The 25,421-nt window shown below is 34.3% G+C and overlaps 2 long non-coding RNA genes across 2 annotated transcripts; one reads left to right on the top strand and one right to left on the bottom strand.

The window, feature by feature from the left end:
* Positions 1-5,007: 5,007 nt before the first annotated feature.
* LOC147076714 (uncharacterized) lies at positions 5,008-8,306 on the bottom strand. Its single transcript, XR_015069689.1, has 3 exons — positions 8,167-8,306; positions 7,087-7,214; positions 5,008-6,474 (listed from the first exon to the last, which is right to left on the bottom strand). It is a non-coding gene; the product is annotated as an uncharacterized LOC147076714 (long non-coding RNA).
* Positions 8,307-8,429: 123 nt separating this feature from the next.
* LOC147076713 (uncharacterized) lies at positions 8,430-25,271 on the top strand. Its single transcript, XR_015069692.1, has 3 exons — positions 8,430-8,721; positions 8,811-8,897; positions 24,246-25,271. It is a non-coding gene; the product is annotated as an uncharacterized LOC147076713 (long non-coding RNA).
* Positions 25,272-25,421: the final 150 nt, after the last annotated feature.

Below are 25,421 nucleotides of genomic sequence, written 5' to 3'. Positions count from 1 at the left end.
GACACAAACTTACCCATACAGGCAAAAAGCCATTTAAATGTAACATTTGTTCATTAACATGTTCGCTGAAAGGGAATCTCGACCGACACAAGCTCACACATACAGGTGAAAAGCCGTTTAAATGTGACATTTGCCCATTTACATGTTCGCTTAAAGGGGGTCTCGACCGTCACAAACTTACCCATACAGGTGAAAAACCATTTAAATGTGATATATGCTCATTTAAGTGCTCGCGTAAAGGTGGTCTCAACCTCCATAAACTTAACCATACAGGTGAAAAGCCATTTAAATGTGACATTTGCCCATTTACATCTTTGCTGAAAGGGAATCTCGACCAACACAAACTTACCCATACAGGTGAAAAGCCGTTTAAATGTGACTTTTGCCCATTTACATATTCGCTGAAAAAGAATCTCAACCAACACAAACTTACCCATACAGGTGAAAAGCCATTTAAATGTGACATTTGCCCATTTACATGTTCGCTTAAAGGGGTCTCGACCGACACAAACTTAATCATACAGGAGAAAAGCCGTTTAAATGTGACATTTCCCAATTTAAATCTTCATTTAAAAGTAGTCTCAGGAGTCATAGACTACTTACCCACACAGGCGAAAAATCGTTCCATTGTGACATCTGTCCTTTTAAATGTTCCCTTAAAAAGCGTATCAAGGAACATATTATAGGTACTCACAGGTAAAAAGTCGTTTTAATGTGACAGTTTACCCATTTAATTATTTGTACCGTGTGGCTCCTATCCATCGATTACCTTCAATTAGTAGCGGGCAGCACTATCTTTGTGGCTCTCGGTTCGAGCAGTTTCCGTTCTCGTTTCTTTCTTTTATTCCGTTTTTGATGTTCAACTTACGAAATAACTATCCCCGTTCAATTGATTTTTATATTTAAGTAAGTTTAATTACAAATTTAAACTTGCATTACCCGTTAAACTAGGTTTAAACCGGTGTCTAGTTTTGTTAACTTTATTACTGTAAAGTATTAGGTGCGTACTCTTGCCTAGACTTTTATAACTGATCGTTGCTCATATAGCCAGAAAGGCGAATCGTAAATTGTATAGATCTCTGAGAGCCGCCATGATCATGGAAACTGATTGCCTGAGAGAGAAAGACTATAGATAACTTCACGAGAATAATAAACGTCGCATAATTTGCACACGTGTTAAATATAAAATTTTGTCTACTTTTTCATTTTTAACACCACAACAGGTCATAAGACCTAATAACGGTTTTGTAGTGAAACAGCAGTTGTATTTAGTTATATAACTGAATCGCAATCAAAATCCTGTAAACATATTGTGACAGTGAAGGAATCAGGGGTTCGAACGACAAGCCTTGGGATGAAAGGCCAGTGCCTTTCGCACTAGGCTACGAGAGCCCAATTGTTATATGAAGTCGTTCGAACTGGCAATGTTTGTATTTAGTATATTATTATGGCTACTCTTCCTTGCCATATATTGATATTATTGTCAACTAAATGAATCTAAATTTATACTTTTGTACGAATTCCCCGCCGAAAGGCTTATTATAACAAAATAAAGTACCTAACAAATAGACATTTCGTACGACGGGTTTCAAAAACGAATCTGCAGTTCACAGCATCCTGGTTCGAACCAACACCTATAGGAAAAGTTACTCGGTGAGCAAATCCAACCAATAGAATGATCTCTGTCTTGACACGCCTCGCCAACGGACGCGCAAAGACAATGGAAAGTTTTTTGATGTGGCCACACGAACCGATCAATTAAAAAAAAATCAAAAAGACAACGGCATGGCAGTCGTCGTCTGCATCCCTTACGACACTCGTCCTTTTGGAGTTATCGCCGGAGTCTAAAGTGAAAATGAAAAAGTAAACCTCAGTCTTGAATAATATTCTATTCTTTCAACTTACTATCTACTACAATGTAACATTGCTCTGTAACTCCCTTTTAAAACAATAAATATACCTAACATTGTGTTTCATTCTTACTTTTATAATATTAAACTAAGGGCGTAATGCTCAATTCGTACTTACCACAAACTTACAGTAAAATTGGTAAATGGCCGAAATCCATCTGTTAACTATAGATTATAGAGATAAGGAATCCTTAACCATAGACTACTTTTGTTACAGTGTTGCCAACCGTACTATAATTATAGTATTTGTACTATAATTTTGGTCCGCGTACTATGTACGATATAAAATAGGTATAGTACGCCCAAAATACTATAATTTTGAAAATCGTACTATAATTTTATATAAAAGTACTATAATTCTGCATTTGCCATTTCGCAATCGAGTGGTCTTCGAAAATTTGGAAATCTGCGGCCCGCGGCGAAATATTTTTCCCAAAAAAAACAAGCCGACCACGAAAAATCGGGAACGTGCGGCCCGCGGCGAAATATTTTTCCTAAAAAAAACAAGCCGACCATGAAAATTTGGGAACGTGCGGCCCGCGGCGAAATATTTGTTTTAAAAAAAACGAGCCGACCATGAAAATTTGGGAACCTGCGGCCCGCGACGAAATATTTTTCCTAAAAAAAACAAGCCGACTATGAAAAATCGGGAAAATTTTCATTTTCAACAGGTGACAACGCGTACTATATTTTATCTCCATTCCACTGACAGCTGCTGTCAAAATAAATTTACGTATCTTTAAAACGGCCAATACACTCAAATTCATTTCACAATTGATTTCAATATGGGTATTGACCAACTATTAAATATCCGTGACATTTAATACATGTTTTCCTTTACTTTCTTGATTCTGTACATGTCTTAATTTAGTTAAACCGATTATCTAATTGAAATGTCAGTATCAATGAATTACGAATTAACTTTTCTTATTCAGATTTAGATATTTATGTAATATTAAACCAATAGATAGGTAGTTGAATTATATAAGTACTTAGTTACCTACACACCAACATGGTAATATTAGTTTTAATCACTCTATATAATTATTCACATCATGGCATATTTGTATTAATTATTGTAAATGACAAAATCTGACATTTCAACGGCAAGTGTTACCGTATCGGGAAAAACATGGGTCAAAAAATAACTTATATAATTCACTAATTGCGGAGACATTTTAATTAAATATTAAATCTGTATTTATAGTTATTGAATTTATTTTGTATATTTTTCATATTTTTGTCATCGTTTAACAATTACAAAATAATTTACCTAAATTATGAAAAAGAGAATTTTTATATATGGTAATATTTTCAATAGAAAAACAGAACGAAGCTATTGCAGATTTGGTGGACCATAGACAACTCGATCAAAACTATAAAAGGCTTTCTGCATAGTGTTTTGTTGTAATAATGACAGACGATTGAGCATCGCGCTCCAACCCTTATGCCGGCGCTCCACTGGCATGCAAGTCGGACGATTTACAGTCTTCGGACTTTTTTTTCGCGTGGAGCACCCCAGATCTGCGGACTTTTTAATCCGCAGACCAGGCTCGTTGGATTTCAAACATGTTTGATATTTTACTCTCCGAGTTGCCAGACTTCGTCCGTCGATCACTATGCAAATTCGATTGGATATTAACTCGCGATCATTCGAACTGAAAAAAATCTGTAATTATTTTAAATATTTTCATTGATTAATTTGTTAATTTAGACACATCAGAAAATGAGATATTTACCAGTTATTGTTGTATTTGTATTTATGAAATTCATAAAAGAAAACGTAAAACTTGTGTTGTTTTCACTGCTTTATTTATTATTGTATGCAAGTCTACATATAAATAACACACAATTATAGGATTATCGGAATACATTACGATAATCGCAACTTTTGACTTTTGGCAGCTCGAATTTTTTATTCGTTCGTTGATCAGTAGCAGAGCATAGACAAATCGGACGATTTATTGTCCTCGAACTTTTGGCTCGTCAATGGAGCGCTGGCATTACCAATAATTCATATTATGTATGTTCTCTCCCTTGGTAATAGTACCTTGTGAAACATTTGACAAAGTGATTAAAATATTTAAAGTTTTTAAACTATTTAATTTAAACTATGCAGTTCGGACACTCATTCCAGACTTCTAGACAAGTCTTCTGATAAAAAATCGCACTTCAATCTAAATTAATTGTTACATACGCAATCCATCTATTTCTCGTAGAAACAAAATCTGTTCTCCACCCTGTGCAGGCGCATATTATAATCCTATTAGGATCGGACATGGTCGAAAAAAAAAACATACGCAATACTATTGGAGGTCACTCTCCAGGAAAAGAGAGTTATTCTCTGTTTTGTTAGGTATTTCAAATCAATCAGATTTAGCCATCAAAATTAGTAATATTTCTTAACTATTGTCAACAACAAAATATGGCATTAGAAGTAAACTTCAATGACAATTAGCTAAAAATTCTTCCATTTTAAAGATAAATACAAAACACTCACGTAGGTACATTACTACTAGGTACCTACCTAGGCTATAATATAATGTTTGAGACGTTCACGGTTGTTTTTTTTATCATATTAGATTCGTGGGTTTCCACCGCATGTACTTCTTCCTTCGAATTTCCTAAAAAGTAAAATACAAACTTCTCGAACGATAGGTAAAGAAGCGTGGTCCGGGATAAGGGAAATTTCTCACAATTGGTAAAGGAAGCCAACGGAATCCATAGAATTTTTCTTAAAAAACATCTTTTTTCATCTGTCTCCCACTCAGCGGAATCATTTGATCATTATTAAAAGAAAGTTTCATTTGCTGTTGGCAGGTAAGATAATTGCGCATGCGATTGGCGTACGTTAACTTGTTGGCCTATAAATTTGTAAGTCTCAGATTCAAATCCTGGGTGTGACAAATTAACACATTTTTTCAATGTGTGTTTATAGTCTTGAGTCTCTGAGCAAGTGGCTAACATCCATTTATCTGTAGATACAACCTCTACTCTGTAAAGGCACGAATAACTTACATAAGGATCGAACATGGCAGTGACAAAGGGTGGAGGTAGGCATGTCAAGATCCGACATAAATAGTGCAAACTAAATTTTGTCAGTCATATTTATTTGAATAGACATTCAAATATATGGCTGTCATTGGCGGTTCCATCTTGCCAGAAAACATTTGGCATGCTTCTTAAATTACATTATCGTTCATACGGTGCACATGACCTAGCCTGCATTCTCCGAATCCTAATTGATTGAACTGCACTGAGCATTGTATTTGTCCTTTAGGTTCGTTTCTTTCAACCTGAACGAAACAAATCAAATTAAACCATAGACAATATACATACAAATTGTAGTTGACCGGAAATGGTTTGAGATTTGACGTTTGGTTCAGTGTATCATTGAAAATCAAACCGTTCTCGGACCATCAGAAATGGTTTGACATGAAACGTCAAACCAATTCGGACGATCCATAGACTAATGGCAATCTGTCAAAGTGTTGATAAGCATTATTCGGCATTTATATATCGTGAGGTGTTCATATTAATATGTTAGATATTTACACCATAGGAGTTCACTTGAATTATGTATATTGTAGATTAATAATTAATACCTATTATTCATAAGTAACCATACGCTAACAAGACGCCGCTTTTGGTCTTATTATCTCAAAATCCAGCCATATTTTCTATGCAAAGAGTTCGATTTAATATCATTACTATAATTATTATGTTAGACAAAGAATTTATTTTCATTTTAATTATATTTTGTAACGGAGATTCTAAACTACAAACTGTGTTAAATCAACCCGGAATGATCTTTATTATTTAACTAAATAATCTAATAACCTAACGAATTTAATATTTGTTCGATTGTCGTCTAAGTCACAATATCATACTGTCGACATGAACAAGTGGTCAATTATGAAAAGCTCTAATCAAAAGTAATTTTTAAAAACTCGTCATACCTATAAATCTTATAGATTAACTAAATGGCTACCTATTTATGAAGCATTCTTTATATTTTGTGTATTTAAAATGAATGAATACGACAGTTTGTTAAATTTGTATTATTGTAGACCACGATAGGAGGTTAGAATTTCGTAACAAGTTGACGTTTCAATAAATATGTTTCTGTTTTAGAGACTAATATATTATTATGAATTAATTTTAAGTACTAGCAACACTAATTAGTTGTCAGAAAAGCGTTTCCGTGGACATTCTACCAAACGGTTCCAAATCAAATAAATCCAACGATACCATTTGATTCGTTCAGTTCAGGTTCAATGATACGAACTTAAAAATAATCACGAGTTAATGTCCAAGATACTAAGGTGTAAGTGAGCGCAAGCTTTATCAAAATTGTCTGAAGCATGTTTTTTGATATAACTGAAAACATAGGTCTTGCGTCGGTCTGTCTTCGACAACCCCCCGACACAGTTAGAGACGCCATCAACACAGCTATCCTTCTCTTCAAGTCTGTTAATCGAAGTGCGCCCACCCAGCCTCTTTCCCTGGCTTTCTGGAATCGGTGCATAGTTCGTTTGGTCGAAAATACTAGTTCGCACCACATCTGAAAAAAGTACAGCTTCACAGAGGAAATACTTATTAATTTTAATTTCATTATTATAAGCGGAGGGCAATTATCTGCTGGTTAAAAGCCTACCCTAGTTACATCTATTTTTTTAGTCTCAGTTCTTCTCTGCCAAGTACATTGACTACTAATTTAGGAATTAACAATCAAAATATGTTTTTCAACATTACATTCGAGCACTAAAATTTTAGATTAGGTGAGATTTTTCCTTTTTTCATTTTTTATTTTCCACTAAAGTATTTATTTAAAACAAAAAAAAATATACATAACAAGATAATATGGTGTTTTTTTCAATATACTGTAATCACAAACAGCGATGAATTTTAAATTGACAATAATTGATGATGATTGGTGCAAAGGATTACAAGGGATCACAAACGAAGGGTGAGGGTAGACTATGGACTGTGGCTGACAAAGTTTATTGTGCACTATGTATGTCGGATCTCAACAGCCTACCTCCACCCTTCGCCACTGGTGTATCTTGTATGTAGACAATATTACTTTTTATCCTTGACCGGCATAGGAAATGATTTTTCTTCAACATAACTGGTCTCTACTATCAATGTTTTTACTATGGAACTTTGGCTTTACCTTCTTCCAAAGTATGGGTGTGCGCATCGGCCCCAGAGTGTTAAGCTTATCATTTAGTTTCACCCAGAGCTGCTTAGTCATCGTGGTATCACATTGATTCAATGGTAAATTCACCAGCACAGGATTTTCTGAAAAGATGATAGATATATATTGTTTACATGGAACATAGTAAGAAGCACTCGGCATGAATGTCGCTGAAGGGAACAGAAAATTAATGGGGACCGGCTTGCCATATTGGATGTCGTATAACAAGCTATAGATAGCGAGTGTGGAAAAATATGAGATACACTCCAGATGTTACCGAAGGCAACCACTATTTTCCTCGGCTTGTAGGATCTAGTCGAAGTTGCAGCTTACTGGGCAAGCCTTGCATGAAAATAGATTCTCCGTACTTTGCATTTCACCGAACTTGCAGGTTTGGTCATCAGAGAACCCCCACTTCATCGGGTGCGCCCTACCATGGTTCTCAGTCTGTTTAGGGCTTTCCATGTATAGTACCCGAGACTGGCTCCGGGTGGGAGATGCTCTGCTGGCTTTACCCAATCTTCTGATCTATAATATATCACTCTTGCCAGGAACTTAAAAATATCACACGAACTCACACAGATACTGACAGGCCACGGAGCGGTGCGAGCTTATCTAAAAAGATTTAAATTGAGGGATGATGACTGTTGTCCATGTGACGGCAACACATCTCGAATTGTGTGGCATTTCATCAACGACTGCCCTAGACTAGAAAGGGAGCGATGGACTCTCAGGACTCGATATAGACAGCATAATTATGAAATTGACCTCCAAAAGCCTCGCGAAGTACTAAGCAATAACTCAAGAATACTACACAAAATATTTAATCCTGGCCATAAAGAAAATTAAAGATATAAATGGAGAACCTAATTAGCTCCACATCAATGCAACTAACCCACCCAACCACCTTGTACGAAAAAGCAAGCCATGACACATATCTTGTAATTTCTATCGGATAGGTACTGCAGTTTATGTTTATTGTTAATGTTAACACTTAACTGTCACTTTGTGCGTAAAGATACGACCCAAAAGCATTACAAATAAATATTTACGTACCTTCCATGTAAGTCAACAGGGCGTTTCTTTGAAGTTTAGTAATTAGAACAATATACGGTTTCATTTTGTTTATATTAGTTACTATTGTCATAAGAAAATTTGTTTCGAAACCGAAACGCATAGACTAATCCGAAATGTCAAATTAGCACAGTGTTGCCATCTTTTTGTCAACCAAGTGTAAACACCTCATTTTATAACCGCAAGCTCAGCCAATTTCAACGATTGTCGTAGTATATTGTCTATGAGTACCTACATATTATATTAGTCTATGGGTCGCATTTTGTCACCGCACCGCCATCTTGTCAGTCGGCAGTGATTGCGTCCGTTATGTTAATTTATTTCGTCCGATATTCCTGCAATAATATTGCTTAAATCTTGAAAATGGACACTAAAATTGAACCGGTAGATTTTGATTCCGATACTGATACTGGAACCTCAAGTGATTGTTCGTACAGCTCGGATGATGATTTCTCATCGGAATTTTCTGTCAAGCAGGAACGTGTTGATTTCACTAATTTTGAGGCTGATTTTTTACTTCCATCCATCCATACATCGGTATAGTATATTGTGACACGCAGTTGTTAACAACAAAATCATTTTTCCCCCTTTTCATTTATAAATTAAGGATATTGTATTGTTTTTAGTTTGCCGTCAAAGTTGAAAACGAAACATCGGAAGTCAAAAACTATATTGACAACTGCCTTGGGCCAAGTCCACAAAATGATTCACATGTAAGTTTATATCGCCAACTACATGTCATATTATTTGAATTCAATCAGGTAAGTAGGTACTTATTGTTTTAATAGTAGAGATCTTCTGTCCGCTATGAAAATTATGCCCCTAACATTGAAATTGAAATCCGAGTTCCTCGGCAGGTTTTTAGTAATTTACACCTGTGCCCGGATAAAGTTTGAGTGAAATTGGTTTTGGTTCTTTTCTGTTTGTAGCCAACAGCAATGAATTTTTGAAAACAGCCGACATACTCGATCATTTCGACTGCTCCAAGTAAGACAGAAGTAGGTCAAAATTCGTCATTTTGCAGTAAAATTAATTTAAGTTTTGAAAAAATATTCTTATTCTCCTGTACGGAAATTTCAATTTTTTTATTGATTGTTGCATACTGTTTAATGGTTAAATTTATTAATGTACTGTTTTGTTTCCATCGACATTCTTTCGGGGTACACTATGACTTACTGCCATTTTCCTCGGATATAATAAAAATATATCAAGGCAGTATGTTGAGTTACTTCCTTATTCCCTGATAATTTTTAAATAAATGTAAACAACTAATTGAAAAGAAAAATATTTATTAAAGAAAATATCAATAAATTGACACAATTATCAAAAATAATATATTAGAAGAAAACATTAAGGCAAATAATATACCTAATGTATACATGCAAAAAGTCCAGAATAACATAAACACTAGGGTGTTTTTTCCACATTTATTAACACAATACACAGTTAATGCAACCAGATCAATAAAAAGGACAAAACCTAATAATGGTAAAGAACAATGTTGGTGACAGCTGTTTCGTGTAGCTATCCCATCCTCAGAACAAGCCGCCGGAGAATTGGATATCAATACAAAATAGAAGAACAATATCAATACCAAGTAGTTAAATTAATATACAGTCACTATCTTCAAAGGATACCGTAGAAATGATTGTGAAATTAATAAAAAATATCGTTTAATCACTTTCTAACTCATCCGATGCGTCATCTCTTTCGTTAAGAGTATGTTCAAGAAAATTATCGTTTGAAGTAAGTGACCGATAAAAATTATGATAAGCTTTTGGAATGAGAGTGTTTTCGCATAACGATGTCAAATCTTTCAGTCTTGTTCGTCTTTGAAGTAAAATGGTCATTAGATCCTGCGTGTATGTGTATTTAATACACACTTCGGAAGGTTTTTATATTGCACGACACCTCGCGGACTTTATTCCATTTCACTGTGGAATTATCACTAGCCGTTTTCCAATTTCTTGCTGTAACTAATGGCTTAAAGTCCAGTCTTCATAAGACATTTCATTTATTTTGTATGGGTGACCTTTCACTTTCGCACAGCGAATTAACATGACCCATTGTTCAGGGACATAGATAATTTTGTGTTTTCTTGCATTTTCTATTGTTGCATGCATTGAGTCCCCCTCATTTTATGTATGTCCTTTCTCTAAAAAGCTATGGGTAATGTCAATCTTTAGAGTGTTTGCTGCATATTCTAATATAGTGAATACAATGTGGTTCCGATTTTGCCCCCCGCAGTTATCAGAATACAAAACAATTGTTTTTATGCCTGTTGCATGTGCGGCACGTATACATTTTAAGAGGCATGTTGCAATTTCATTTGCTTCCCTTTTTGCCTCTGACTGATGCCAAATAAAACAATGGCCCTGCTTCTTACCAATATTATACACTGTAAAGTTGTATATTTTCTCTTATAGTAAAAACTATTAACAGCTGACTGCAGGGTCTGCAAAACTTTCTGCAGGTCGAATACAGCCACACAAAGATGTTAGTCGGTTACGCATTTCTCTTTGTCACCATCTTTTAATGCTGTTACTTAAATTTTATTGGTTAAATGGGTTTCATACTCATTTTTTTTTTTAATTACTTTTTCATTTTCTGCTGCGACTTTATACTTATTTCTCGCATATCTCACACTGCAGGTCGATTCCGTAACTTACGACTCGTGTGAAACATCGTAGTTATTCGCGAAAGTGACGTAGGTTATCGAAATAAGGCATGTCGAAACTTATCACTACCTGAATTAGTCATAATCTGTGTCGACATTATTGCCCATACCAAAGGGTACTCGTGACCAGAGACGGCCATACGACTTGAGTCACTCTCTCTCTCTCTCGCTTTGATGTCTCGCTCCGATACGTAGGTAGTTTAGTTTAGAACTGTCAAAAATGAGAGGCTAATGGTACGTTTACATTTGACATTTATATTGTCATATTTATGTATGACACCATATTCACCAAGTGTAAACAGTAATTATGTTTGTACCAGCCACTTATTTTGCGTGTGTCGACACTCACCTGTCACTTATTCAATCTACTTATATACGCAAATGTAAACACCGCGTATTCGACAATTCCGAACTTGCCGCGATATATCACCGAAGTTAGACCACCGTCTACTTTTATATCAAGTACCTACCTGACACATTATTCGTAGTTTGACAGGTACCTAGTGAATTGCATATGTATATTTCTAAAACAACGGACAATCAATTATCATAGGTACACCACGAATGTATGCCCAACGTTTACGTTAATAATGTACTGTAGCGATCTGTCAAAAATCATAGACAAAATAAAATATCGCTTGTTCTCGGCACATGCGATTAATTCTGATGCACTCTGTGAAGAAAAAATGCCCTTCAAATGGTATTACCTAATTCATTTTGGCCCACACCTGCACTCGTATTACGATAATATTATATTGAATATGCAATGACGATCAAGTGCTAGATATCGCAATGTTACTGTTAATCATCGTTCTTCTACACTTATGGTATTTCTGAATTGTGTGTCTTGTTTTTTGGCAAAAGGTCCAATCTTGCAAACTAAAGTTCACAAATTGAGTTGGATCTTCGATTTTAAACTCTGACATTAAACGGAAGGCACCTAGTTCTTCTTGTCGCTGAATCCATTCCCGCACCCATCTAGACCATTTTTTCCTCCTTTTTCTTGCCAAAAGACTTAAAATAATAATACTCGCTGCTTTCTTTTTTAACATTCCCATATTGACAACTGACATAACGTTTTTGAGAAGTATACAAAATAAGTGTCCGAAAAAATTACAATATCATATGTAAACACCGCATATATTTATTCCAATGTTGCCATTGAATAAAGTGTCGAGACTTTATTTCAACGAGAAGTATACCAGAATTTTATGTCAGATCCATGCAGGTGTAAACAGTAAGTGAAATTTTATTAATTCAGTAAGTATTATTTTATTTATTAAATTAAACAGTATATGAAATTATATTTATTTAAATTATATAATTATTTATTAAAATAAGTAAAACGGTATAAGTGTCAGATGTAAACGTACCATAAGCTGCGATCGGATATTATTATCTTATCTTTACCCGCGAGAATAATTACATATTATTGTTTTATATTTCGCCAAAGCACTGCTATATATGTGTATCGTTCACCCAATTATTTTAAAAGATGTCAATCCCAGAAATAGTTACTTTTGCTTCAGTTTTAGGATCACGTAATCATCCGCGAAACATATCAAATAATCAGGCTAACTTATCTGAAAATGCTTTTTTACTCAGTGATGCACTATTTATACGTAATTTCCGGTTAAACAAAAAGCTTGTGAGATATATTTTACAAATTCTCACGCCATATAGGTATATTATCGTACCTAAGTTTAATGTTACTATCTATAAGCGTGAAGAGTTTACAATGCGAAAAAATGAATATGGTTGTATAGCTTAAAATTAATCAAAGACATAGAAGATGTACCTATGATATATATTGACACATTATGACGTTTATACTATTATATCCATGGAGAATTAAAAAGTCGTAGGTAGGTATAATGTTGAGACGGACATAACCTTACCTGATTTCAATTAAGATCACTTAATTGAAACCTCTCCTTTCTTTTGCTACTTTTGCACGACGAAGGACGTGAATTCATGTATCTACCTATTTCCCGATTTCCATGTTTATTTTGATATTTCGTTTCGTATGTGACAGTGACCTTGAAAATCAAAACGTCAAAATGAATGAGTTCGCTCACGGAAAGAACAAGCCAATTACGGCAATTACCAATTTATAAACAATAAAGATGCCAAATTATTATATTACTGTTAATACAATGTTACTTAATACTCTGTTATCTTGAGTTCAATTAATTATGTTAATGTTTTATAATGGTTTGTAATGAATAAATACCGACATACAAATAAAAATGTTATTGAAGACACTGTGTTTATTTTGTTAAATCTTGTTTTACAGTGTAATAATATTATATGGTTTCGCAATTATGTAAGGTTATATTCTACGTACATATATCTATATCATATTGATACCTCCACGTTTCTACGGGCATGGAGGACCCCTTAATAGTAAATCACGAGCGAAGATATGGATGCCACATTCATGTTTCTCATATCCCGCCAAAATCCTTCCATCGCCGTTTTATGCATAAAATGCTCTTTAGTAATCAACTATAAATGTTGCTTCTTTTGGGCTCAATTCTTAGAAATCTCTGTAACTTTCAGTCTGCCTGCCAAAAAGGTAGCTTGGACGACCCTTACGGTAAAACCCAGGCAAAGGCCAAACATTCGCCGCATGCAAGAATGATAGAGAGGGGTGGTCGTTCAGGGGTAGATTGAAAGAGACAGCGATAAAGCTCAAAAGAAGGAGAGCTAGCCGCAACACGGCAGGTAGAGAGAGTTAGCGTAAGACTCCCAAACGCGACAGGCTGTGTGCCCTGTGGAAGCTTAATTTTTAATTGACAGCCTAGGCGCCCATTTTTAATAAATTTAGGGCTGTTAAAAATTTATAAAGTGTGAAATTGTTAATGTGTAGTAATATTGTGTTGTGTATGTAATGTGTGTTGTGTAATTTTTTTCGTGAACCTAACTAATTAGGTAATAAAACTTTCGGCAACGATTGGTGCTACGAACAACGTGCGTTCATCATTTTTCCATCCCGTCAATCCTGCATTTACCCCCAACTGTCAAGACCTACCGTGCACTGAACGTGCTCTACCGGACTAAAAACCAGCTACTATTGACCGCCTTGAACTATTCTGAGCTAGTCGAAGGGTGGAAGCTGGTCGTGTGGCTCGCGCGTTCTGCCGACGGCACGCTACGAGGGCCTCATTGACGCCCGGTTGACCGGCGAGTCGAGCTCTGAGGTCGGATCGGCCGTGCGGCCCCGACTCCCCTCCCTACCCGGACTTCCGGGGTGTCAATATTATACTAAATCAATCGAATATTATAGGAATTATACACAAACATAACCAACAAAAATAATGATTTCGTTTGACATTTCATTTTTGACGTTTCATCTCGTACCATAGACACCGATTTTCTCGGTTTTGGCGATGTTGCCAACTGGTCACTCGCGAATTAAAATGGTCCGTAGCGAGTGGCTTCAAAAATACTTATTATCGTATACGGCATGAAACGGGAGATACTAACTTGTCATCCCACACGGTTGTCGACCACACGAGTCGATATTTACGAATTCGTGCTGGTCCTTCTTCGGTTGCTGGAACGCATTATTGAACTCACTATTAAAAACAACTGAGTACTGACGCAAAGTGGCAGATGTTTTGGTGTTGTCTGCTTTCAGCTATTCTATATAGAGCCTATGCATTTTAGCAATGGAAAGGTCGCTATCCAAGTATTGTTTTTTAGACGATTTTCGGGTATAATGAGACTCGACTACTGGAAAACTTAGTATGTGGTCTCGAACCGTTTCAATAATCTCTGAAGAAATTTTATTTACCCTTTTTACATGTTTTCCTCGCATATCTGCCACCATTGCACCTCCTTCATCAAGTTTTTTACACGCAGTAGATCAGTGACGTCCCTAGACAAAATGCCGCCCCTAGGCAGCGTCAAAATGCCGCCCCATTTTTTTATCATCCTTTCATTACTCCAATTTCTAAGAAATGTGTTGTATGAAGCATGGCCCCCTCATCCTGAAGCGGGCCCCATGTTAGGATCTTTGACCCCCCTACCTATCGCTAAGGATAAAAGCAGTGTGACGCTCTACAGTAATGTTTTCCAAATGGTGTACGCGTTAAAATTTATGTGTATATTTAGTGTTTTTTGTATATTTTAATACATACACTTGAATTATGGAGCTTTTGAGTATCGCTACACAATTATAAATTGTATTGTGTAACCACATAATTTTAAATAATATCATTAATGAAGGAAAATAGCACCGCAGGCGAATTTTTTGCTATTAGAGCAAATTTGTGATAAGTGTGTATCTCACTTATCGAGCCCGAGCCCCAGGTTAGAGCCCTGTCAGCCCCCCCCTTGCGGGGGGCATGGTTTGGATACATTACTAATAAAATATACACCTACCACTAAGCTGAAACATACAAAATTAAATTTAGATATCAGTAAATAAATAAGCGAATAAATATAATATTAGTTAGACACTTACCCAAATCACCAGAGTCTGAGATGCCATTTGGTTGATATGTCTGACACATTTGGTTTGTATCATTTAGTAATACCTACGCAGATGTATTATTTTCACACCATTTTTTCTATGCTATTATTGTACCCTACAACATGTAAACAAAATAATTTTCCTCATTATTTTGTAAATATAAACCTAAATTTAATCATAAATACACTATTAATTAATAGTCTCAACATTCAACCGTTGATGATTGAAATAAACTACAAATCCACACTATTATCAGCAAAAAATATGTTTACAAAAAAAACGACTTAAAAGAAGCTATTGCACAGTATTGTATTCACAGCACGATAAATATGATATAATCTAGGTAGATACCTACTAGTGTACATTTTTATTACAATTAGCTGGTACTTAACGTAAATACCTATTATATGCACGAATACTAATTGATTATGTCAAATGTCAATAAGGATTAATAATCATTATGAATAGGTATATATTTGCAATAGGTACATCCGACAACTTTTAAATCTCGCGAATGACTGGCAAAAATATTTGGATAAATTAAAAAATACGGTATGTACCTACCTATAAATCTCTACCATAAATTCTCCTTGTTTCGTTACCAACGTTGATATAATATATAATATTATTTTCTTTTAATAACTATGGCGCGACATAATTATTGGCTTTTGCGCAGTATACCTACCACTGTTATGAAAGGAACTCTTTAATCTGAGTAAATGACATTATATTATTATGACTGATTTATTATTCGTTTGTGATGTTTTACATTTATAAAAATATTCATAATGTGTATAGGCGCCAAGTTTATTAGCATTTGTATACGAAACCGAGCAGTCAAAAATAAAATAAAAAAATCTCTAGCGGAGCGTGGTGACATCATACTAAAATCGCTGCGAGTACCGACTGGGTAATAATAAAAAAAAGCATCCGGAACAAAACATCTCCAAAGCTCTGGTTATAATATAACTAAGTTTAGGTAGCTATTTCTATATAATACCAAATGATTCTCCTCGATTTGCCGCCCTTCGAGTATCTGCCGCCCCCAAGCGACGCTCAATCTGCCTACCCCCACGGGACGTCACTGCAGTAGATACCATTTTGTCAGAGATTCCCAATGTCTCTATAAACATCTTTTGAAAAACACGCATGTCAGAAATATTACATTCATCATTCACAAGTTTTATGAAATATTGTCGTGAGACGGTTCGCCTAGAATTATTGGCATCGGAAGCTCTTATTTGCTTCTTCGGAACAAATTTTACGTACCAGCTGATAAAATTCCACTGTTTTTCACAGTCTGGTAATTTCCACAAAGCTTCAAATATTTTTTTTCGTGCTTCATCGCATATATTTGTCATGTCTTTAATTTTATGACAGTTCAACCTAAAACCTGCTCCCATGTACTTGGCAACCATAACTTCACCTTTTCTAGTTTTATATTCTAAACCTCGCTTATGAATCTTTTTAGATTTATCGACAGCCCACTGTCAGGATTTCTCATGCGTTTTCTTACAATCTTTCATCAAGGTGTCACCTGTCTTTTGTGAATACCAGATGATTGTTTTACTGGATGCATTTCATTTTTGATATCAAGCGAATTTTCCGGTCTCTGTAAATGTAATATATAGTTATTATATTACCTATCAGGTATTTGTACATCAATCTCATTGGATATTTCAAATTATAAAAGTATGTATTTTCATACAGAGTTTGGTACTAATTCTTCCAAATTAGTAGCATCCGAAGTATCATAGAATATTCCTGTCTTCTCATCAAGGTGCATCATAGGCGACTGTGTATCTTGCCTTTCAAAATTAAAACGTCTTATATTTTTTTGTAATGTGATTGTTCGATTTACTAATCTACTTACTAGTATCCACTATGGGCAAAGATCCTCCGTTTACCATTTCCATTATTATTTTTGTTCTGTTTGAAATAATTTTGATGTTACATCGTATAGTATAACAAGTTTTGCACCATAGACATAATACTTCCGGTGAAGAGAGACGTATGTCTGTCTTACGGCCGGTACATCAAAATAATATCCCATGAAAACGGCAGTAATTCAACTTACTTCTGTAATACATGGAAAAAATATTAGTATTTGACATACGACAATTTTTAAATTGAATTTAAAGACAATCTATTTACGTTAGAGTAACCACTGTCTGACAAAAAAATAGAGAAAAATTTTCTGCTTACGAAAGTGGACCTAACTCAAAAACCCAAAAAAGAGAGTTACTTCCGTCTTACATGGAACAGTCGATTTGTTAGGTTTGGTTAGCTTTTCAATCTTGAAATCATGAATTTTGTCAAAGTCGCCTATGTAAATTAGCGCGGTTCCCATCTGGCTTCCTGTAAACTGACCTGTACCTTGGTTTTTTCTAGTAAATAATGTAATCGTGGTTAATTAGGTTTTTTATTGCCATATTTAATTAAAACTTAAAAAAAAATTGAAAACAGTTCAATAATTCACTAAGCATCTCACTCTTTACACATGTACCATATCTGGCAACTCATTTTCATTTGATACACGCCTTCTTATGTGTCGCTGGATTCGCCTCTAAGGTATACCTTGATTTATAATATTTCTAGATCATATTCCGTGTATACATATATATAATATTGATCTTATCTCGTTGTAGATTTCTATTCAGCGATGTGACACTGAGTGTCCCAATACGAATAGCATCCGACAACCGACAACTGATGGAAACCTAGATAGCGTGATAGAGTATTCAGAAATAACTATAGATGAACAAAATATAAAAGAAGAAATTTCCGCAGCCAATTCTCCGAAGGTTGCTGCAATGTTGTTGAGAAAAGTAATGCATTTTCCACGAAATTTCATTTGCAGCATCTGTAATGCAGTCTTACAATCCTCTAGTATATTAAAAATACATAAAACTATTCACAATGAAATTAGTGTAAATAGTGAAACGTATGGCCGTTCACCCACAACTGATGATAACCAAGATGGGGTGATTGAGTATTCAGAAATAACGATCGATGATCAAAATTTTAAAGCAGAAATCTCCGCAGCTAATACTCCGAAGGTTGCTGCAATGGTGTTTGAGAAGAGTAATGCATTTTCCGCGAAATTTCATATGCAGTATCTGTAATGCAGTCTTCGAATCCTCTAGTATTTTAAGAATACACAAAACTATTCACAATGATAATCATGTAAATAGTGAAACGCATGGCCGTTCCCATTTAAATAGTGGTAAAATATATAAAGGAAAAGACACCAGCGAAAGACCTTTTAAGTGCGATATATGTTCTTATACATGCAAACTGTCTCATCACCTTAAATCACACAAAATGATACATACTGGTGAACAACTATGTAAATGCAATGTGTGTTCGTTTACATGCAAACATTCACATAACCTTAAAAAACACAAAATGACACATACTGGTGAAAAACCATATAAATGCAATGTGTGTTCGTTTACATGCAAACAGGCACAATACCTGAAAATACACAACAGGTTGCATACTGGTGAAAAACCATATAAATGCAATGTGTGTTCGTATACATGCAAATATTCACAGAACCTTAAAAGACACAAGATGAGACATACTGGTGAAAAACCATATAAATGCATTGAATGTTCTTTTACATCCACACTGGCACATAATCTGAAAACACACAAGATGAGACATACTGGTGAAAAACCACATAAATGCATTGTGTGTTCTTATACGTCCACACAGGCACATAATCTGAAAAGACACAAAATGAGACATACTGGTGAACAACTATATAAATGCAATATTTGTTCGTATACATGCAAACATTCACAGAACCTTAAAACACATAAAATGACACATACTGGTAAAAAACCATATAAATGCAATGTGTGTTCGTATACATGCAAATATTCACAGAACCTTAAAAGACACAAGATGAGACATACTGGGGAAAAACCATATAAATGCATTGAATGTTCTTTTACATCCATACAGGCACATAATCTGAAAACACACAAAATGACACATACTGGTGAAAAACCATATAAATGCAAAGTTTGTTCTTATACATGCAAACAGGAACAATACCTGAAAATACACAACAGGTTGCATACTGGTGAAAAACCATATAAATGCAATGTGTGTTCGTATACATGCAAACATTCACAGAGCCTTAAAAGACACAAAATGACACATACTAGTGAATTCGAGAATGGGGTCCTAGCAACTTAATTAATATATACATGCGTTACTATGGAAATCAATATGATGTCAAGTACAATTTTTTTTATCGTTTAAGCTAGTCAAGTTTATATGGTTCAACAGAAAATTTAAAAACGTTGCATATAAAAAGTTATTTTTATCTTGTAATACTTAATTAATAAATTTTGTTGGCAAATTCTCTATAGTTTATGTATTAGTATAAATATGTATATTAATATATTTTTTAGAATACTTTACTCCTTATTCTCTTATAAGTATTTTTACCTAGATTAATCATTTGGAATAGCTCTCTCCAACATAAATTTCAAAGATGTTAATTGTTTGATTTATTTACTCATTTGTTCACGTGTTGGGACCATCACCAAATATATTGTTGTATTTTAATCCGAATATTCGGATACTTATTTTATGATTGATCTTGTTGATTGACTTAAATAAAACAAATATATAAATACTGTGACATTAACATAAAAGAAATCATTAGATAATGATGTAAACAAAAGTACGTGATGTGATAGTGGTCGCCAAGTGGATGAAAGTAGTTCACTGGACATGTCGCTCGGCGAAAGGACAACTGTGATATATTATGACCATAAAGACGCTATAAAACCCGCTGGATTGACAAAGCTCATAAAGTTCGGAAGACCACGTTGAACTAGGTACCTACATAGAAGAGCGGAACGAGCTTAGGGAAGCCTTCATCCACCAGTGAATCGCCCCCAGTTGATAATATCGAGTCAATACTTTAATAGCACATGATCCTTATAACAATAGAAAATAGTAAATTCATTTTTGATGTGCCTAAAGTTCTTTGCAGAGAATGTAATAATAATTGTAGTGTAATATTTGTAATTTCTACCATAGATGGATTAGCGTATTCTATAAATAGGTTAAGCATGTAATTTTACAGATTCAGTAGTTATTTTAAAAATGTGTTTGCTTTATTTAAATTTATATAAAAACCTTTTTCTTATTCTTTAGTTGTATAATATATTCTTTGTTTTACTTGTACATACTTTTCCACGTAATGCCACCATCATATATAATATGCGACGTCGAGAGTCGTAAAACAATGCATCATTATGGCCGTGATTGTTTCAAACATAAGTTATTAAAAAAAAAAACGAATATCCTGCCATTTACAATTATTAATAATTACCACTTGTAGACAATTAGGTGCGTTTGATAGGGTAAAACAAACGCCGTTTACTATATAATGTTAGAGGCGGGCAGGTGTTGTTATTTAATGTAAACCCTGCTTTTATGTATATCAGTAAGGATGCCGTCTGTTATAATTTAAGTTTATGTATAGGTAACATAATATTATGTAAAAAAAAATACACGTAAGACTAAAAAATGTGCATAAATAAAATAACTTGTGGTTACTCGTGGGAACTTATAATTTTTTTCAATCGCACCTCTCCCTTAAAACGAAATCACGACAAGCACTTTTCTTGCATCAATTTGATAGTAACCAGATGTCTATGATGACAGCGGCCCTCGCAGTGCATTGCGTAATGCGCTAAGGTTACATCCGGGGTTTCCGGGTTCGACCACGGTGACGTCACAATACATTTATCATTTATGTGATTTTCTCATAACTTGATTGACCCTGACTCGTTTATTTTACTAATTAAACTACTCTTTCACTACACTACTGTTATTAAGCCAAAGACATTGCACGGTCTCTCTCGGTCGGTAATCTCTTTGAATTAAGCCTAATGACATCATTTAGTGAAAGAATACCTATAATAAAAATATATTTTTTTAAATACTTTCCTTGTGAATTACCTAATTTAAATTTATTTAAAATAAATATATATTACATAAGTACTATGGTAAACTTTACAAATTATAAATTTAAGACATGTACAAAATGCCAATTAAAAAAAAGAAATATTATAAAAACAGTAAACACAGAAATAGTTGCAGTAGGTACCTAACCTACATAATATAAAAACAAAGATATTAAAATTATAAAGTTATACATGGAAGAACACCGAATGATAGGTACTTACCTACTATAAATAATTTTTGTAATAATAAAGTTGCTCGGAATATGGGGAAAAAGCCTTTGACTCTGATTTAAAATAGAATTTCTTGAACAATTCGCAGTAAGCGTTTTTGCCCGATAGAGATAGGTACCTAGGCATTGGAAGTTTTAAAATTCTCCATTTTTTTTGTGATAATTTGTTTCCAAAATACTATATTTTACAACGTTTTTATTAGCTCGTATTATTATTTGCCCGGTTGTTGTTTATCTAGTAAAAATATTGCAATCGATTTTTAACTAACTTTCCGACTAGCTAGACATTTAAAACTTTTAGAATACTTATATCAGAACACGATGCCAATGCATTCTTTTAATACTTTTAGCCATCTTTAATTAGAATTGAATTCATTTTCAGTTAATTCTGTTTTGTATGAAAAGTTATTTCGGAAGAAATCCGTAATACAATCAACTATTATTGGTTGCTAAGTCGGTGGTCCTAGCAACTAAATTATTAATATATACGTGCGTTACGTTGGAAATCAAAATGACATTTGAGTATTCTATATTTGTTTGTTTTTTATTTACATTTCAAGTACAAGTTTGAGCATATTGAGAATAATAATTCATAAGAAAATTTAAACGTTCTTGTAATGATTTTATTACTATATTCTGATACAACTGAACTTTCAGTAGGTCTTCTGATATTTTTAGCCAAAATACCTACCTACTAAAATATTGATTTTTTTTCGAAATTCAAGAAATCTACTAATAGTTGGAGGTTAACTCATTCGCTGCTGACTATATAATGATTTTGTAATTAGCACCTTTAAAATGCACGTTAATTACATCGATCGGCCGCCTGGTCATTACGCGCATGTGCGTCTTCAGCGTCCAAAGTATTAATTTATGTACTGATACATCCCTGTTACAGGCGGGCTTCTCGCGGTTTAAATAGTCATTCAGTAGTTATAATCCGAAATGTAACCCTAACCTCTAGAAACGGCTTCATAAAACATCTAATCTGATTCCTTGCTCAAATACGTTAATATTTTTATTAATAGGTAAAGGCTTACGTCCGGTGTGTGAAAATCACATACTGGGCGGAGATGTAATTCAGATAAGTTCTAAAAGATAAATTATGATGGATAAAAGAGATAAATTTAAGACTAAATAAAAATATAAGTATTCAAATGTGGTAAATTTAACAGGGTCAGGCTCGTGATTCGCCAAATCCAAAGATCATCTGATCAGTTTTGGCTAATCCCAAGAGCTCTTTGGTAAGTCAACGTGGGTTCAGAGGTATTCCAAAAAAAAGGAAGTTAGTAAGTGTCCCTTGTTAATTGTATACGGACCTGCGACACTAATTGTAAAAACTACCCGCACAAGAAAGACTTCATGGTTTTATTTAATTTAACAAATTTAATATAAGTATCTTTTTTTTAACCCAGGGTTCTATGACACCTGAGCTAGCCGCTGGAACCTCGGATATCTCAATACCTATTATATTCTTTTTATCACTACAAGAAACCATGAGGGCCGATGACAGTAGTGTAGCTAGTAATAGAAGGGTAACAATCACAAACACAGACTTTGAGAAAATCCCAAAAATTTAATGTGAACTCACCATGGTCAAACCCGGAGTCCCTGAATGAAACGCCAGACTATTACGCACTTGACTACGGAAGTTTATCAAAGCCAATAAGCTCAACAGCAGCCATTTTTAATATGTTTTGACCAACGGCAGAAATAAATATCAGGTTGATAATTTTGTGCTTTATTATTTATTGAGGTGTTTACCCCTGTATCTTATTATTTATTTTTAGAACCTAATTTATTCATGTCAATGTTAACATTATGGGATTGATTTTGTTAGGGCACCTAGGCCACAAGTGAAACATGTGTTAATACTAGATTTATTTTTTTAATTTGGTTCGGTTATAAAATACATATCGTCGCTATAGGATTGGTTTATCGAATTTCCGTTTTTGTCGAAATCGACCTTTAATGCATAATGATTTTTTGTATCTAAATGGACCAGAACCATCATTTTCTTTAAATTACATTGTAATGAATACATCATTCGTATGCTGTAAAAACAACAATTTAAATACTTCCATGTAGGTAAGGGGATGTATTATCGTGATATAGGTAATATCGTGATACATTTTCAATTCGATATTACCTAGCCTGGTGACGAATATGAAGCAACGCATACGATGAGTCAAAGGAGTGAAAAGGACAATGGTATTTTCACATTGTTCGCTAAGACGCTGTCGAGCGAGTACAAAAACTTTTAATTCGCAAACCTGTCCAAACGTGTTCAACTGATTTTTGCAACATATACGCTCAGTTTTTCGTAAAATTATCTAACTGGTAACCGGTAAGTTATTTTTTTTCTGCACAAAATCGATAGTTAATAGATCAACCTTACTATATTTGTTGGTATTTGTTCAAAATTTAATAAAATATTGAACAAAATCCCTAAGTTAGCCGATGATTTTGTTAGGTTGTTTTCAAAAAATTACATGCTATTTTGACGACCTATTTTTGAATGAACTGTTTCAATGTTTTAACACATTTTTACTGCTATATTAATATATGTACGTACAGCTTATACGGTCGGCATTATTACTTGATAGTTATTTATCCGGTTTTCGTTGTTTTTTTTTTATCACGATATTGCCTATATTAGTATAATTTCTTTGATTCAGATATGGCTGCGACAGCGAAAGAATCCAAAAAGGAGATAATACGCATCTTCAGATATAGATCGTGCTTTACAATTAGTGCAAGAAGGTGGAATGAAAATTTATGCAGCTTCAAAATCATCATTCACGCTATCCCTGTAGTTCTGCTTCTTGATTCCCACTCATCTCACATAACTCCAGACGTGATTAATCTGGCGAAGGATAATTCAGTTTATTTGTTCACTTTTCCGGCACACAACACTCACATCCTACAGCCATTGGACGTTGGTGTCTATAAGTCCCTTAAGCACCATTGCAATGATAGCGTGAAGGATCATATGAAAAATCATCCGATAGAAAAACCAGACAGAACCAATTTTCACTCCATGTTAAATCCGGCTTATTTCAAATCATTCACATCCAGTAATATACAAAATGCTTTCAAAAAATGTGGGATTTTCCCTTTTTGTAAGGATGCTGTAAACTCAGACGCTATGGCACCTTCTCGTTTAACAGAAAAAAAATTACAAGTGCTGATGAAAATGTAATGGCTGATCAAAACATTGAAGATGTGTTGCCTATTCCGAAGCCTATTGAAAAAACGAAAACCACAACAAAGAGAAAGTCCGACTCGTCAGCAAAATATTTGAATGATATAGAGATCATCAGTCATGCATCTACTTCAACAGAGGCTATTAAAAAAGAAAAGAACAGCCAAAACAAAGAAAAATCAAACAGAAACGCCAGAAAACTAAAAAATACTGATGAAGATTGGATCTGTGGTGCATGTGGATTAACATATTCTCATGATGCAAAAGAGAAGAATGGGAAAAAAATGGTACAGTGTTCTTATTGCATTCGTCCATATCATAACGATTGCTTGAACATTGCACCAGACGATGATGAACTTTACATCATGTGTGACGAGTGTTCAAATATAATTTATTAATTTAACCATTCAATTAATTTAATTATTCAATTAATTGATCAATCTGTAGATAAAAATACCAATGTCAGAATCTCTTTCATCTATAAATAAATATTTTCGCTGATTTCCTTTTTATTCTAGTTGTCACGATATTACCTTACCAGTATCACGGTATTAACTGTGCTTATCACGATATTACCAAACTTTTTCGTTTCAAATAAAATTGTAAAAAAAAAGAATAGTTATTATGTTTATAAAGTCCATTTAATGTT

Source organism: Rhyacophila brunnea, unplaced genomic scaffold (assembly GCF_057557595.1).
Source record: "Rhyacophila brunnea isolate RB1 unplaced genomic scaffold, BYU_Rbru_1.0 scaffold_13, whole genome shotgun sequence".
NCBI lineage: Eukaryota > Metazoa > Arthropoda > Insecta > Trichoptera > Rhyacophilidae > Rhyacophila > Rhyacophila brunnea.
Note: the sequence above shows the minus strand (reverse complement) of the source record. Positions and strands in the feature narration are given on the sequence as shown.